The sequence below is a fragment of the Theropithecus gelada genome, chromosome 14 (genome assembly GCF_003255815.1).
Source record: "Theropithecus gelada isolate Dixy chromosome 14, Tgel_1.0, whole genome shotgun sequence".
NCBI lineage: Eukaryota > Metazoa > Chordata > Mammalia > Primates > Cercopithecidae > Theropithecus > Theropithecus gelada.
Window position 1 is genome coordinate 20,846,670 of NC_037682.1, and position 14,594 is coordinate 20,861,263.

Genomic DNA, 14,594 nt, shown 5'->3' on the forward strand with positions numbered 1-14,594 from the left:
GGTGCTCAGAACCCTGGCGGCTTTTTTCAGTAAAAACACCTACTGACCCAGGGTTCCCAGGATGCCAGGGGTCCCCAGGCTACGAGGCTCTGCCTTGTGTCCATCCATTCCACCTGGAGATTACCTGGTCCTATTGCAGGACTCAGTTACAGGGTCTCCCCGACCTTCTGACTACCGTTCCATCCCGTCCCCTCACAGCAACTCTCTTGGGAGCATCTCGCCATGGGCGTGCCAAGAGCGGGGCAGTGGAAGCCGTCCTTCCAGGGAGCTGGCAACAAAGGGATGAACTAACTGCCTGTAGGGAATTTTAAAACAAACCTAAAACCCACTAAAAGCTGACAGTTCTAAACAATGTCAGTGATAAAACACTCCACTTTGAGAAACAAAAAATCGTTTGGTGATCTAAGTTCTAAACAATTGCAGCAGTCACTGGTGAGTTTTAATAATATGTATGTAAGCTTCAAATGAGCATATTTTTATTACTTAGCCTTTAAAACACATTGTGTTTGCATAGGTGTGAATTCAGAGAGCACCTACTTATTCATTCAGAAGCCAACATGTGTGGATCCTGTGATACCCGTTCATTTAGACAATAAGAATTCAGAATCGGGCCGAGTGCAGTGGCTCATGCCTGTAATCCCAACATTTTGGGAGGCTAAGGCAGGTGGATCACCTGAGGTCAGGTGTTCGAAACTAGCCTGACCAACATGGCGAAACCCCATCTCTACTAAAAATACACAAATTAGCCGGGCATGGTGGTGTGCGCCTATAATCCCAACTACTCAGGAGGCTAAGGCAGGAGAATCGCTTGAACCCGGCAGGCAGAGGTTGCAGTAAGCTGAGATGGCGCCATTGCACTCCAGCGTGGGCAGAAATAGTGAAACTCCATCTCAAAATAAATAAATAAATAACAATGCAAAATAATACAGAAACTCCCAATACAGTGTATTACCTATCATGAATAAACTAGAGATGATTTACAGTATACAGGAGGATGTGCATAGGTTATAAGCACATACTACTCCATTTTATATCAGGGACTTAAGCATTAATGCATTTTGCAAATTTCTTCATGTATTATTTTCTCTTTTGTCAAATTATCTATTAATGTAATTAAGAACTGTTGACCCATTACCTTTTTACTGTTTCATGTCATAATGTTTGTTTACTGGCATGGTTATAAATACAAAGTTCACAAAATTTTCAGTCTCTTTTCTGGCCATTATTCTAATTGATTTTATTTCATCATTATTACTGAAAATAATTTTGTTGTATAGAGGAAGCAAGTATACAAAAATCATGTGCTCTGGGTGTCAAATATCCTAGAGTGATGGATAATTTGGGTCAAACATTATTCTGGGAGTGTCTTCCAGGGTGTTTCTGGATGAAACTGACATTTAAATAGGTAGACTGAGTAAAGCAGATGGCCCTCCCCAGTGCAGCTGTGTCTTATCCAATCAACTGGAGACCTGAATAGACCAAAAGGCTGAGTAAGGGGAAATTTCACCAGTCTGACTTCTTGAGCTGGAACACTGGACTTCTCCTCTTCTTGGACTGGAACTTACACCATCAACTCTCCTGAGTCACAAACCTAAAGTGCTGATCTCAGGACTTTTTTTTCTCGGCCTCTATAGTCACATGAGCCAATTCTTCATAATAAATCTCTTTATATAAACAGTCATCTCTTAGAATCCATGGAGGTAACCATCCCTTGGTTCCAGGACCCTCTTTGATATCAAAATGCATTAATGCTCAAGTCCCTGATATCAAATGGAACAGTATTTGCTTATAACTTATGCACATCCTCCTGTACACTTTAAATCATCTCTAGTTTACTCATGATAGCTAATACACTGTATTGGGAGTTTTTGTATTATTTTGCAGTTTTTTTCTAGAATATTTTTGGTTCAGAGTTGGTTGAATCCACAGATGCAAAACCCATGGATACAGAGGGTTGTATATCCTATTGGATATCTATCCTGATATCCTATCTGTATATCCAGCTGACTGTATATTCTATCGGTTGTTTCTCTGGAAAAGCTGACTAACATACCTAGGAATGCCTCTGCTGCACCTGTCACATTTTATGTCAGGCATCAACAGCTGAATGGTGGCCTCCTCCAGCTCAGGCACTATGTGTCATTTACATCTGGGGCCCACAGGTAAATAGCCTTGTGCTTCCAGCACAATTGACACTTGATAAGTGTTTTGGTTCATATGAATGAACGAATGAATGAATGATCCGATAAAGACATTAGAAGATCCAGCCAGACCTTGCAGCAAGGCACAGAACTTCATTTCTCCACTCATCCTCAAGCCTCTCACCTTTGCCCCTGCCTAAGGTGCACACTTCTGCTCAGTATATCCACCCTTGCCTGGGACCAGAATTTTCTCAAACAACACATGACTGCCCTTGACAGTGGCTCAGTCCTCCGTCATCTTTTGCATCTTCACTCACTTCCTGAGTAATCTCATTATGGTCAAAGGTTTGAAATACTCTCTATAAGCTGATGGCTCTCAAATTTGGAGACCAGCCCCACCCTCACCCCTGAACCCCAGGTGCATATCTCCAGCCACTCCTCTCCACCTCCACTTTAGTGATTAATAAGCATCTCAACTTAAAATGCCTGAGAAGAACTCAATATGCCCTCCCTACACTCTCTGCCAGAACCCACCCTAGGCTCTTCCATCTCAGGCCAGAAGCTGTGGTTGACCTTGACTCCTCTTTCTCTCACCCCCATCGTATCAGCAAGTCCTATCAACTTTGCTCTCAAAATAGATCCTGAATATTGTGGCTTCTCAGCACCTCCACCACATTCCACCTTCCAAGCCACCTTGCCTCTTCCATGGATTCCAACATAAGTGTTCGTACTGGTCTCCCTTCTCCCTGCAGACTGCCCTCCACCCAGCAGCCAGAGTGATCTTAGTAAAATATAAATTTGATCCGGTCTCTTTCTTGCTTACTGGCTTCCTGCCAAACTTAGACCCTTTAGAATCAAAATACAAAGCTTTCACCCTAGCTAGCAGCACTGTGCAGGCTGGGCCTCCAATTCACTCCTGGCCTCCTCTCCATCCACACTACCATGGGGGTAGCACCCCAGCATCCTCGCTGGTCCTGTAACATGCCAGCCAGCCTAATGTGCCTTACTCTTGCTATTGCCTCAAACAGGAAGGCTCTTCCCCCAGATTATGTCAAGGCTTATTCCTCATTGTCTTCAGGTGTCTGCTCAAATTACATCTGACTAGGAGGGCCTTCCCTGTACCTCCTATCCATAATAGCAATCCTCCCCCAACCCACCACCTGAGTCACTCCCTGCCCCTTCCAGTCATTATTGAACTTCATAGTACCTAATAGCACCTGATATTCAATGTATTTGTTTGGTTTCTGTTTCCCTCAACCAGAAGGCAAGCTCCATAAGGGCAGAGACTCTGCTATTTCATTCAAAACAATATTCCCAGCATGTAGAGCAGTGCCAGGTACATGGTAGGGTCTCAACAAATATTTGCTGAATAAATGAATGTGTACTCACATTTGACCTTTGCCCTCAAGTCAACTAAGGGCTAGGCATTGTTATCGCCACACCATTCTGCAGATGTAAAAACTGAGATATAGAATCAAAAAGATTTATCCATAAGATCCCTCAGATACTTAGTGATAGAGCCATGATTAAAACATAGCCTTCAGAAAACATGAAATCAATTCAACAAATCCAAATGCTGGTTCTTTGAAAAGATCTATAAAATCAATAGAACTCTGGCTAGGTTAACTAAGAAAAACCAGAAAAGACACCAATTACTAATATCAGAAATGAAAAAGGGGATATCACTACAGTTCCCATAGACATGGGAATGTCCCATAGACATGAAAGGATAAAAGAAATACACAACTCTATGCCCACAAATGTGCAAAAGTTTATGCCTACAAATTTGATAACTTAGATAAAATGTACCAATTCGTAGAAAGACACAATCTGCCAAAGCTCACACAAAAAAGAAACTGACAATCTTAATAGGCCTATATTTATTAAAGAAATCTAATCAATAAACCTTGCAAAGAAAGAAAGCATCAGGCCCAGGTGAGTTCACTGGCGAATTCTAACAAATACTTACGGGAGAAATTATACCAATTCTCAATAATCTCTTCCAGAGTATAGAAGTGGAGAGAATACTTCCTAACTCATTTTGTGAGGCCATCATTATGCTGATACCTAAACCAGAAAAAAATCATTACAAGAAAACTACAGACCAATATCTCTCATGAATGTAAATGCAAAAATCCTCAACAAATATTAACAAATTAAACCCAAGAATGTATAAAAACTCTTAGATACCATGATCAGGTGAGATTTATTCCAGGTACACAAAACTGGTTCAATATTAAAACATCCAATAATAGGCTGGGCGCAGTGGCTCACGCCTGTAATCCTAGCACTTTGGGAGGCCGAGGCAGGTGGATCACGAGGTCAAGAGTTCAAGACTAGCCTGGCCAAAATGGTGAAACCTCATCTCTACTAAAAATACAAAACAAAATTAGCTGGGCATAGTGGCATGTGCCTGTAATCCTAGCTATTCAGGAGGCTAAGGCAAAGAATTTCTTAAACCTGGAAGGCAGAGGTTGCAGTGACCAGAAATCACACCACTGCACTCCAGCCTGGGCAACAGAGCAAGATGGTCTCAAAAAAGAAAGAAAGAAAGAAAAAAAAAAAAAAAAAACAAATCAAATAATATAAACCATCATATCAACAACCTAATGAAGAAAAATTGCACGATCATATCAATAAATGCAGAAAAAGGATTTGACAAAATCCAACACCTATTCATGATAAAAACTCTCAGCAAACTAGGAATTAAGGGGATCTTCTTCCTCAAGTTGATAAAGAGCATCTACAAAACACCAATAGTTAATATCATACTCAATTATGAGAAATTTGAGGGTAACAAAATATATATAAGATCTGTATGAGGAAAACTACAAAACTAGATTGAAGAAATCAAAGAAGTAAATAAATGAAAACACTGAAAGATAGTCAATGTTCAAAAATAGGAAGACTCAACACTGTCAAGATGTCAGTTCTTCCCAACTTGATCTATAGATTCAAGACAATCCCAATCAAAATCCTGCAAGTTGTTTAATGGATATCAACAACCTGATTCTAAGGTTTATTTGGAGAAGCAAAACACCCAGAATAGTCAACCCAAAATTGAAAGAGAAGAACAATGTTGGAAGAATTGACACTACCCAACTTTAAGAGTTACTATAAAGATACAGTAATAAAATGGTGTGGTATTCATGAAAGTACAGACAGATTATTGGCACAGAATACAAAGCCCAGAAATAGAGCCACATATATATGTCAACTGATATTTGACAAAGGAGCAAAGGTAATACACTAGAGAAAAGATAGTCTCTTCAACAAATAGTGCAAGGACAACTGGATATCCACATACACTAGAATGATACTGAATCCCTACCTCACTCCATATATGAAAATTAACTCAAAAAGATCAATGACCTAAATGTAGGAGCTAAATAAAACTCCTAGAATAAAGCACAGGAGTAAATCTCTATGACCTCAAATTTGGCAATGGATTCTTAGATAGAACACCAAAAGTTTGAGCAACAATAACAAAAAAAAAGATAAACTGGAGCCTGGGGAATCCATAGAAATTGCCTTCTCTCACTTAGCCTGCCTCAAACGGCTGGCTGGGGAGATAAAAACATCAGGGGACTTTCATTTCTGCCTTAGCACCACACTCAGTGCAAGACTGGGTGGTGAATTGGAGAAGAGTGCCACTGTGGGCACAGCGGGTGCCTCTAGGTGCAGAGAGTGCCATGAGGAGCTCCCACAAACACACTGTCCTTGGGCTAGGAACCCTGTGTTTGGGTCCTTACCTTGCTGCTTTTTAGACATGAAGCCTGGAATCATTGAAAGAGCTTATTAATGCCTGCCTTCTGGAGTGTGGGTAGGATTAACAATTATCTACGAAAAAGTCCAGTAAAGATGGCTGTGAGTGAAGTGTCACAGACTTGGGATGAGACTTGGGATGAACTGCTCACACTTGAGGTGGCTCTAAGAGATAGCACATCAGGACAGGGAGCTGACACAACCCAGGTCCCTCTTACAGCCCTTTTTTAGACCTTGCACAGAAGGAGGTATGTGTCTCCAGGGTAACCCCACTGTTTGGTTACAAACACCCAGCTCTTACATCCCAAGAGCCTGGCACTCTTCAAGGAGGTCACCTTGGGAGGCTACACTATTCCAAGGGGGCTGCCATTGTTCAAAGCAAACAGGGGCTTCCCATGGTAGTCACCTTGACCTCACAACCACCCAGTGGGGTGCATGCTCTTTGCCCATCTTACAGATGAGAAAACTGAGGCTGTGGGGGATCAAGTCACTTGCCCCCAAGCCAAACAGTACTGAAGGGCAGAGCTGGGACTCAGCCCCCATCCTTCTAGCTCCAAAACCCCAGCAAAGCTTTTCCATGACAGTGTATGCCTCTCTGCCTGTTGCTTTATGGTCGTCTTTATATTTTCCCTGTGATGCTATAACGTTTATCTGTTTCCTGGCTAACAAGAGGGGCAAGGCTAAATAGCTCTGCTCCCTGGGCTGTCCTCCTGAAAGTAAACCAAGAACAATAGCAACCCTGCTGCTTTGCTCTGCACTTAAAGAGACTTTTTTCCTCTTACACACCGAGGCTTGAGGCCCACGGCTTCCCCTGATGGAGAAATATCCCCAAGAAGAAAGGTCCTGGGGACAGGAAGGTTTTTCTGACTCACTTCAGTGCCTTCTCCAGATTAAGAATACTGGGCAGGATCCAGGCTCTGTGATAAGGCAACTGCTTCCTGTGGGGATCAGGGCAGCTGCTGCCAGGAGGTTTACAATTAAGATTATGGTCCTGGCAACTGGCAGGGTGAGCCGTGGGACACAGACGCTGTCAGTGAGGGACAGCCCCAGCAGGCCCCAGGCCTCGCCGCTCCTCCCACACTGTCCACTAAAGCCTCAGCCTGGCCCTGTTTTATCTGCCCCTGGGAGCCGGCCACCCTGTCTTGGATTCCAGCCTAAAATAATCTAGGGCAGCCAGCGGCACACTCCAGAAGGGCGAGTGAACTATCAGATTGGTGACTAAGAAAGTGGCCAAGTGCTTTCTGACTATGGGCACAGAGGCAGCCGAAATAGAAAGTGCCATTAGGCAGTAGTGCAGCACTTCACAATCTGCACACCCCATACACCTGCCAGCAGCCCAGGCAGGGGAAGCAGGTGGAGTGAGTGTGGAGGGCACACGTATAGGAAACAGTGTGGGGAGCTTCCTAAGTCTTCCTCGTCTTCCCCAAAGCAACCCGTGAGTAAGTGTCACTGTCCCATTTTAGAGATCAGAATATCAAGGCCTGCAGGGATTTCATGAGATGCCCAAAATTTAAAAAAAAAAAAAAAAAAAGTGTAGGACAAGGAAACAAACCATTTTTATGTTTTTAACAGGAAATGGAACTTCAGAGAGATGATTTGTCTAATTATTTTTAATCTTAAGCTTCAAGTCACAGACTTTAGTAAGCAAAAGACACAAGAATTGTATGGCAGTTCAGGCAGTGGCTTCAAATCTCAATGACATTACTCAGTGCTATGTGACCTTAGGCAAGTCACCTAACTTCTCTGAGGCCTGGTTTTCTCTTCCGTAGTGTGGAGGTAATCACAGTGGCAAGATGACAGGACGGTTAAGAGGACAGAATGGGATGGTGCAGCGAATGAGCATCACACTGTGCCTGGGGCATGAAGCCCTCTGTCATATTGCTGGTTTCTCTTCTGATAGGCAGGGACTCAAACCCAGGTTCCTCTGCACCTCAAACCCTGTGATTTACCACCAAGGGTTAGAGCCATCGTCCTTTGCCCAAGACAGGCAATCAGATCTCCTTGGAGTTTTCGAATCCCCTCTCCTCTCCATGGCCTTCCACAACCTCCCAACCCCTGACCTGTCACTTCTTCTATTTCAGCCCTGGTCTTGGAATCCCAGAAATGGAGGATGTGAGTGCTAGAACAGAGATTCAAGTTGCAGCTGCCTCATTTTACAATGAGAAAATGAGGCCCAATGAGGGAAATGACTTATAAGTCACACTGTTGGTCGAGGCTGCTCAGAGGACAGACATCTTGGCTTTTCATCCAGAAAGCTTCCATGAGGCCAGCCAGCCCATCACCAGTCCCAGAATCATGGTCAGCTCAAGAAGGACTTCCCAGAGCCTCCGAAGCAGACCAAGGCTTTTCTGTTCTCAGTTTCACCATAGAATGTGGTGATTGATCCTAGTACTTGTGGATTTAGACTTTGTTCAAAAGAGAATCGAGGGCAGAGGGATGGTAATCGCCCTAGGAAGTGGTCTCCTTACAGTCCCAAGACTGTGGTGGGTATGGGGGAGGCTGAGGTCGGGGAGAGGTCCTTGATACAGATTCCATGAGCCCTCATGACCCTGCCTGGAGCCCCCAGGAGCTCTACTCTTCCTTGAAGGGCTCACTCCCTGCCATCCATCGACCCTCACTTCCTGCACCAAGGTGGCCCCATCGCCCTCATCCATGAGTAAATGTCTAGGGGTGAGGAGAATAGTGAAGCCACCCTTCTCCTGCCCTGTGCCCCTTGGGTAAGAGTTGAGAGCCCTCTCACATGGAAGTAGTGGTTTGGAGGGCAGGAACAGAAGACAGAAGAGAAGACCCTCTTGTTCGAGTAAGCGAAGATGCCACCCTGCCACGTTGCCACTTCATACCTCTTTCCACTGGTGTCTTTTCCTTTGGGTCCAGGGGTGCCAAGCTTCTCTTACAGTGTCCTCCTGACAGTAGCTTCTGGATACACTCTAGAGAAAGAAGAGAGAGAAACACATTTCAAAAAGGCAGGAGTCTTTGGGGACCACCTCAGTCCACATGTGGCTCCCACTCCCCAAGGTCTCCTTTCCCTACTTCCATCACTGCAAGCACAGAAGCCAGACAGGGCACCCATGGCTGGTGATATGGTTTAAATGTGTCCCCACCAAATCTCACATTGAATTGTAATTCCCAATGTCAGAGGTGGGGCCTCAGATGTCCATCCAGGCAGGTGGGAGGTGATTGGATGATGGAGATAGTTTCTCATGAATGAGTTAGCACCATCCCCTCGGTGCTGTTCTCTTGAGTGAGATATCGTGAGATCTGGTTGTTTAAAAGTGCGTAGCACCTTCCCCTCTCTCTCTTGCTCCTGTCTCTACCATGTCACTGTGTGTGCTTCCCCTTCCACCATGATTGTAAGTTTCCTGAGGCCTCCTCAGAAGCAGATACTGTCATGCTTCCTGTACAGCCTACAGAACTGTGAGCCAATCAAATCTTTTTTTTATAAATTACCCAGTCTCCGGTATTTCTTTATAGCAGTGCGAGACTGGACTAATACAGCTAGAAAGGCAAGACTAAACATCAGCCCCACAAAGCTTCCCAGGATAGCGTCTCCAGAGCCTGTGAATGAGGGCATATTTTCAATCTTCCCAAGTCAGCCCGGAGCCTGTACATCCATGTGATGGCATTGAACATGCTAATCAAAACATCACACTGTGTTTCTTTGCTTCTAGCTAGAATATTATCAACTTGGTGTGGGAACTCCGGTTTCCTTAGGCTGAAAAAAAGGCTTTCTGAGTCATTTTGAAAACAGGAAAAAGAATTAATCATTGCCTAATGAATGCAGACTCTTTGAGCAAACCCAACACTTTCAAGGTCTGCTATCCATGAAGAGATAAGTAACAGTAAGGAAAGCCTCTGGAGGTGAAAAAAGAACTCAGTTCCAGAATGCCAGTGGGGTTAGAAGTCCAGCTTCTCCAACCCTTCCCTTCTGTCAGTTTGATGAAGCATCCCCAGGTCACCAGAGAAGGATCAAATTCACCATGTCCAGGCCATATACCTGCCAGCAGAGACAGGCCAGTCCCGAGAGACTGGCTCAGTCACATGCACAGCTGAGAAATAAGAGCAAAACTTACAGCCTCCAGAGCACAGGGGAGAAAGCGAAGTTCCCTCATCTCTCCGCTCCCGGGCTCCTCCTGCCCTCAGAGACTAGCTGCACAGTGGAAACCCTGATCAAGTTTCAGGTCTCTCGGATGATGATGATCATCATCCTGACACCCCTTACGACCCCAGAAGAAAGTGTCACCATTTCAGGAATGAGGAACGTGAGCTCAGAGGAGTTAAATAACTTGCCCAAGGTCACACCACTGAAATGAGGCTGAGCTGGGACTAGAACTTCGGCCATGGGAAGTTCTAGTGCTGGGACTAGAACTAGTGCTAGTTCTAGAGCTGGGACTAGAACTTCAGCCATGGGAAGCCTGGTGCTAGTGCCATCTCCACAGTGGGAGGGGCGTAAGCAGGAAGGCGATGAGTTCAAGGTCTACCCCACAGACCCCAGCATCAGGGCAGCTCATGCATGCAAGGGAGTCTCAGGACTTCCGTTAACTGATGGGAAACAGGGATTGGCTGGAGGATGGGACCTCATTTTATTTGGCTATCTGGGCCTCAAGTGTCCATCCAGGCAGTGTCAGTACAGAGGGACCTCATGCATCATGAACCAGACTAAGGCTACAATCAGAGGAATTTGTTACGTTTATAAACCCATAAACACACACACACACACACACACACACATGTGTGTATATATAGGTATGACCTTCGGCAAGTTATTTGTATATATATGTAAATTTTTCATTTTTAACTACAAAAGTGTATGTGCTTCCTTACCAGCCATCCTGTTTAACAGGTAGAACCACTGCAAACACTCTGGAGTGAGACCCTCTGGACTTTATTCTACCTAATCAAATGCATGTATGCATGTGTGTGTAAGCACGAACCTATGTGACTACACATGCAGTGTGACTTTTTACAAAAATGAGATCTTACCACACACATTCTACAACATCACTTGTCAATGATATCACGTCCAAAATGGATCTTCTTGAGTCCTTTTCATAGCTGCACAGTATCCCATAGTACATGTGAGTCATAATTTATTTACCATTTGTTTATTTCCCACCGTGGCTCTGTCAAATATTTCTATTTCTGGCCTCTATAGCTTCGCTGGAATGACCCCCTGGGTGCCCATCTTGGTGTAGAAATGTTCTTGCAATTCCAAAGCCCAGATGCTTAGAAGTGGGCAGAGGAGAGGCTGGCCACATTCCGCCTTTGGGTAGCGCTGACAAACTGACTTCCCAAAATGCTGGATTGAGTCAGTTCACAGATATAAATTTGAACCCAGGGCTCTGCCTATGGAATGGCTTTCCTAGGCACATTCCAGTGGCCTGGGAGGCTGAGGGCCCTGGACAAAGGGAGGCGTGTGGGACTTGGCTGGCGCAGATGTCCCTGCTCTACTGTCTGGAGCATCGCAGAGGAACTCGGGCCTACCTGAGCCAGGAACTGCATTTACTGGCTCAGAACTGATAATGAGCTTTTATGAGCTCCAGGGACTGCACAGAACACGTATTAGTGTCAAGAGTGCCTGTCAGCCACGCAGCCTGGGTGAATGTCACACATTAACGGAATTAAAAGCTGCAGCCACGCCGGGAAGGAGCTGCGGGCTGCATGTCAAGAGGTGTGGGCAGCGCCTGTCAATAACAAAATTACTTTCCAGTTTTTGCGCTCCAGAGCCTTAAGCTGTCTCCCATCTTTGGTGGAATTTTGCCTTCCTGCAGCCTCAGAGATTAGTTTATTACCAGCCTGCCAGAAGAGGCAAAACCCAGCACTAATCCTAATTCCCATTTAAGCAAATCTGCATTGTGTGAGGGAAACCAGCTGGGCTTAGAATGTTTCCCCCGTGCCCATGAGATCTCATTGCAGTCCCCTCCTCTCTGCGGGGGAGGGGAGTCACTATAGATATTAGAGCCAGAGCTGTCCTGGGAGATGGAGAAAGGAATCCCAAGGTTTAGGGCTAAGGAGCAGGAACGGGTCCTGGGTGCAAGTGGCAGAGTGTAAGCCTGGTGGGCAGATGATGGGGGTCACCCTTGACCTGGTTAGTCTTGGGCTTTGGGAAGTTCCAACAACCCTCCCAGCCCGACTTGATCTTGCTCTGTACACAGTTCTCCCGAATGTTTGAGGTGGCACAGGTTGAAATCCTAAATCGAGTTCTTACTAGCTGTGACCCAGAGCAAGTGACCTACCTACATCATACCTGGACTCCTTATCTATGACACAGGGCTTACAACAGCTGATGACTCACAGGCTGTTGTGAGATTCGATGAGAAATGTGTAGCAGGACTTAGCAGAGGGCCTGGCACACGATATCATGGCTCTTGAATGGAAGTCTCCATGGATTATAATGACACCGTAATTTTAAGTACTTCTAAGAAACAGAAAACACTACCAATTAATTAAATTCACTATGACATCACTTTTTGTACAATGTATCCTGGTTTTAGAGACATTAAGATGTTTAAAAAAAAAAAGTGTGCCTTAGAATCCACAAAATATAAGAGCTTAATAGGTGGCAGTAACTATGATGAGTATAAGCCAATTTCACTCATTTTGCAAGGCCTGGCTCAAAAGTTAGAGCTTCTTCCTTCTCTTCTTTCCTCCAAACTAGGGGTAGAGCTCTCAATTTATAAGAAAAATTTAGTCAGCCCACTTCAGTGTCCTGGATGAGGCCCAGATGAGAAACTTTAATATGCCTCCTGATGTTTCCTACTCTACTTTTGTTTTAATTGAAATATAACATATATACACAATAGCACACACACCATGAATATACACCCCACTGAATTTTCACAAACAGAGCATCCCTGTGCAACCAAAACCCAGATCAAAGACTCTTGTCTATTTCCCAGCTACTGATTCTATTCACCTCATGTGTCCCAAAGCAGCCTTGACTCTCCATCCTCATAGAACCTGCCAGTCCCTGGATGGGCTCACCCTCCTTACTGCAGTCTGCTTGCTGCACACGGGCTCCTGGCTGGTCTGCCAGCCTGCAGCCTTTGTTCCCTGCTCTGCCCTCTCCTTCACTGTCAGAGTGAGCCCATAAACGGAGAGCACTGTGTCTGTCTCCTGCTTTAGTGGGTTCCCTGGCCTCCCTTTGTCTAGACACAAGGCCTTTTATCAGCTGATCCCCAATTCCCTTCCAGGCCCACCTTCAGGTTTTTGCCATATGCACAGACCCCACAGTCAAATTGTACTCACCTGGACTCAGAGTGTGCTCAGCCCAACTTCACTGATGTTTGCTCTTCCTGGAATTCCTCTCTTCCTTTCTTAACCCTGAGTTTCACCCCTCCCCTCACTTGGCAAACTCTTAATCATCCTTCAAAACCTTCTTTCAGTTAACTCCTTTGTGAAACCTTCCCACTCTCTCAACATGCATAATAAGTCATTGTTCTCCGGGCTCACATCACAAATTGTGTGTATAGATAACAGTATATTTTTTGTTTATGTGATTTTTCCCACCTACCAGACTATGAGTTCCTCAAAGATATGGGTGGTATCTTACTCCCTCTATAAGTCTCAGTTACTGACTCTGCAAATAATAGTTGGATGGATAGACAACTAGGAGAAATTGGTGGATGGGTAGTGAATGGATTTATAAAAGAACTTGAATGGTAGAAAGAAGGAACTAGGCTATAATTGGTAGAGGGATGGGAAGATGACTGGGTGGATGGAGAGATGAATGAATGCAGGGATGAATAGAAGGACAGGGGGAAGACAAGTGGATCTATAAAACAATTAGTTAACCAAATGTGGGAAGACAGAACTAGGTTAATGGTGAGAAAAAGAGGGAATGAATGACCCTCAACTATTTATATAATTTTCTCTAGACCCTGAGAAACTGAGACTCTTAGGACTATGAAGAGCCTAGCTTTAGTCTTCCAGAGTCAGTGGGTCTGAGCAGAGACCATGTGGTCAAACAGCATCACCCCTAGCTCGTTCCACTGTACCACCTGCTCGATCCATAGATCTACAGATAAGGCCTTCAGGAAGGAGTGGTCAGAGCTGCCTCTTGTCTTGGCCTTTGCTGACCCAGATGCTGAAGAATTCAACAGTGCCACAAGGAGACCAAAGCTTTCCTGTGTCTAAGCTAAGCCCCAGTATGCAGGGTAGTTGTTTTGCCAACTGTGTTCAATAGGCCAGCTTTTGAACAGGCATGGGATAGGCAAACTGCCTGATGTACAGCAGAAGGACAGCTGCTGATAGAAGCCCTGAAAAGATGCCATTTTGGGGGAACTCTAAAATCGATAAAGGGTCAGGATAACTGAACAGCATAGCACTGTTTGGACGGTTCCTGTGAATGGGCTTTGCACAGGGACTAATTCCGCAGTGTAGCCTGCTGCCTATCTGCAACAGGGGTAGGAAACACGGTAGGAGATGAGGAGCCCCCAGCATGAAATTACTGTAAAGCACTGTGGTTAAGAAGTCAGGCTTGTATGCCCCCACAGATCTGAGTTTAAATCTCAGTTCTGCCTCTTGCTACCAATGCGACCTCAGTAAAATTCTCTATCCCAGCAAATATCAGGATATCCACCTGCAAAGTGTGGACAGCCATAGTCCCACTTCACAGGCTTGAGCTAGGGATTGGATGAGCTAATAGATTGCAAATGATTCCCACAGTACCCTGCCTATCATAAACACTCG

At 44.9% G+C, this 14,594-nt stretch overlaps 1 protein-coding gene across 1 annotated transcript in view; it reads right to left on the reverse strand.

The window, feature by feature from the left end:
- TSPAN18 (tetraspanin 18) overlaps nucleotides 1-14,594 on the reverse strand; it is a 203,093-nt gene that overhangs the window by 157,791 nt on the left and 30,708 nt on the right. Inside the window, exon 2 of the mRNA XM_025356007.1 lies at nucleotides 8,747-8,833. The gene's annotated coding sequence lies outside the window, so the exon portion shown is untranslated. The remainder of the gene's footprint in view (nucleotides 1-8,746; nucleotides 8,834-14,594) is intronic.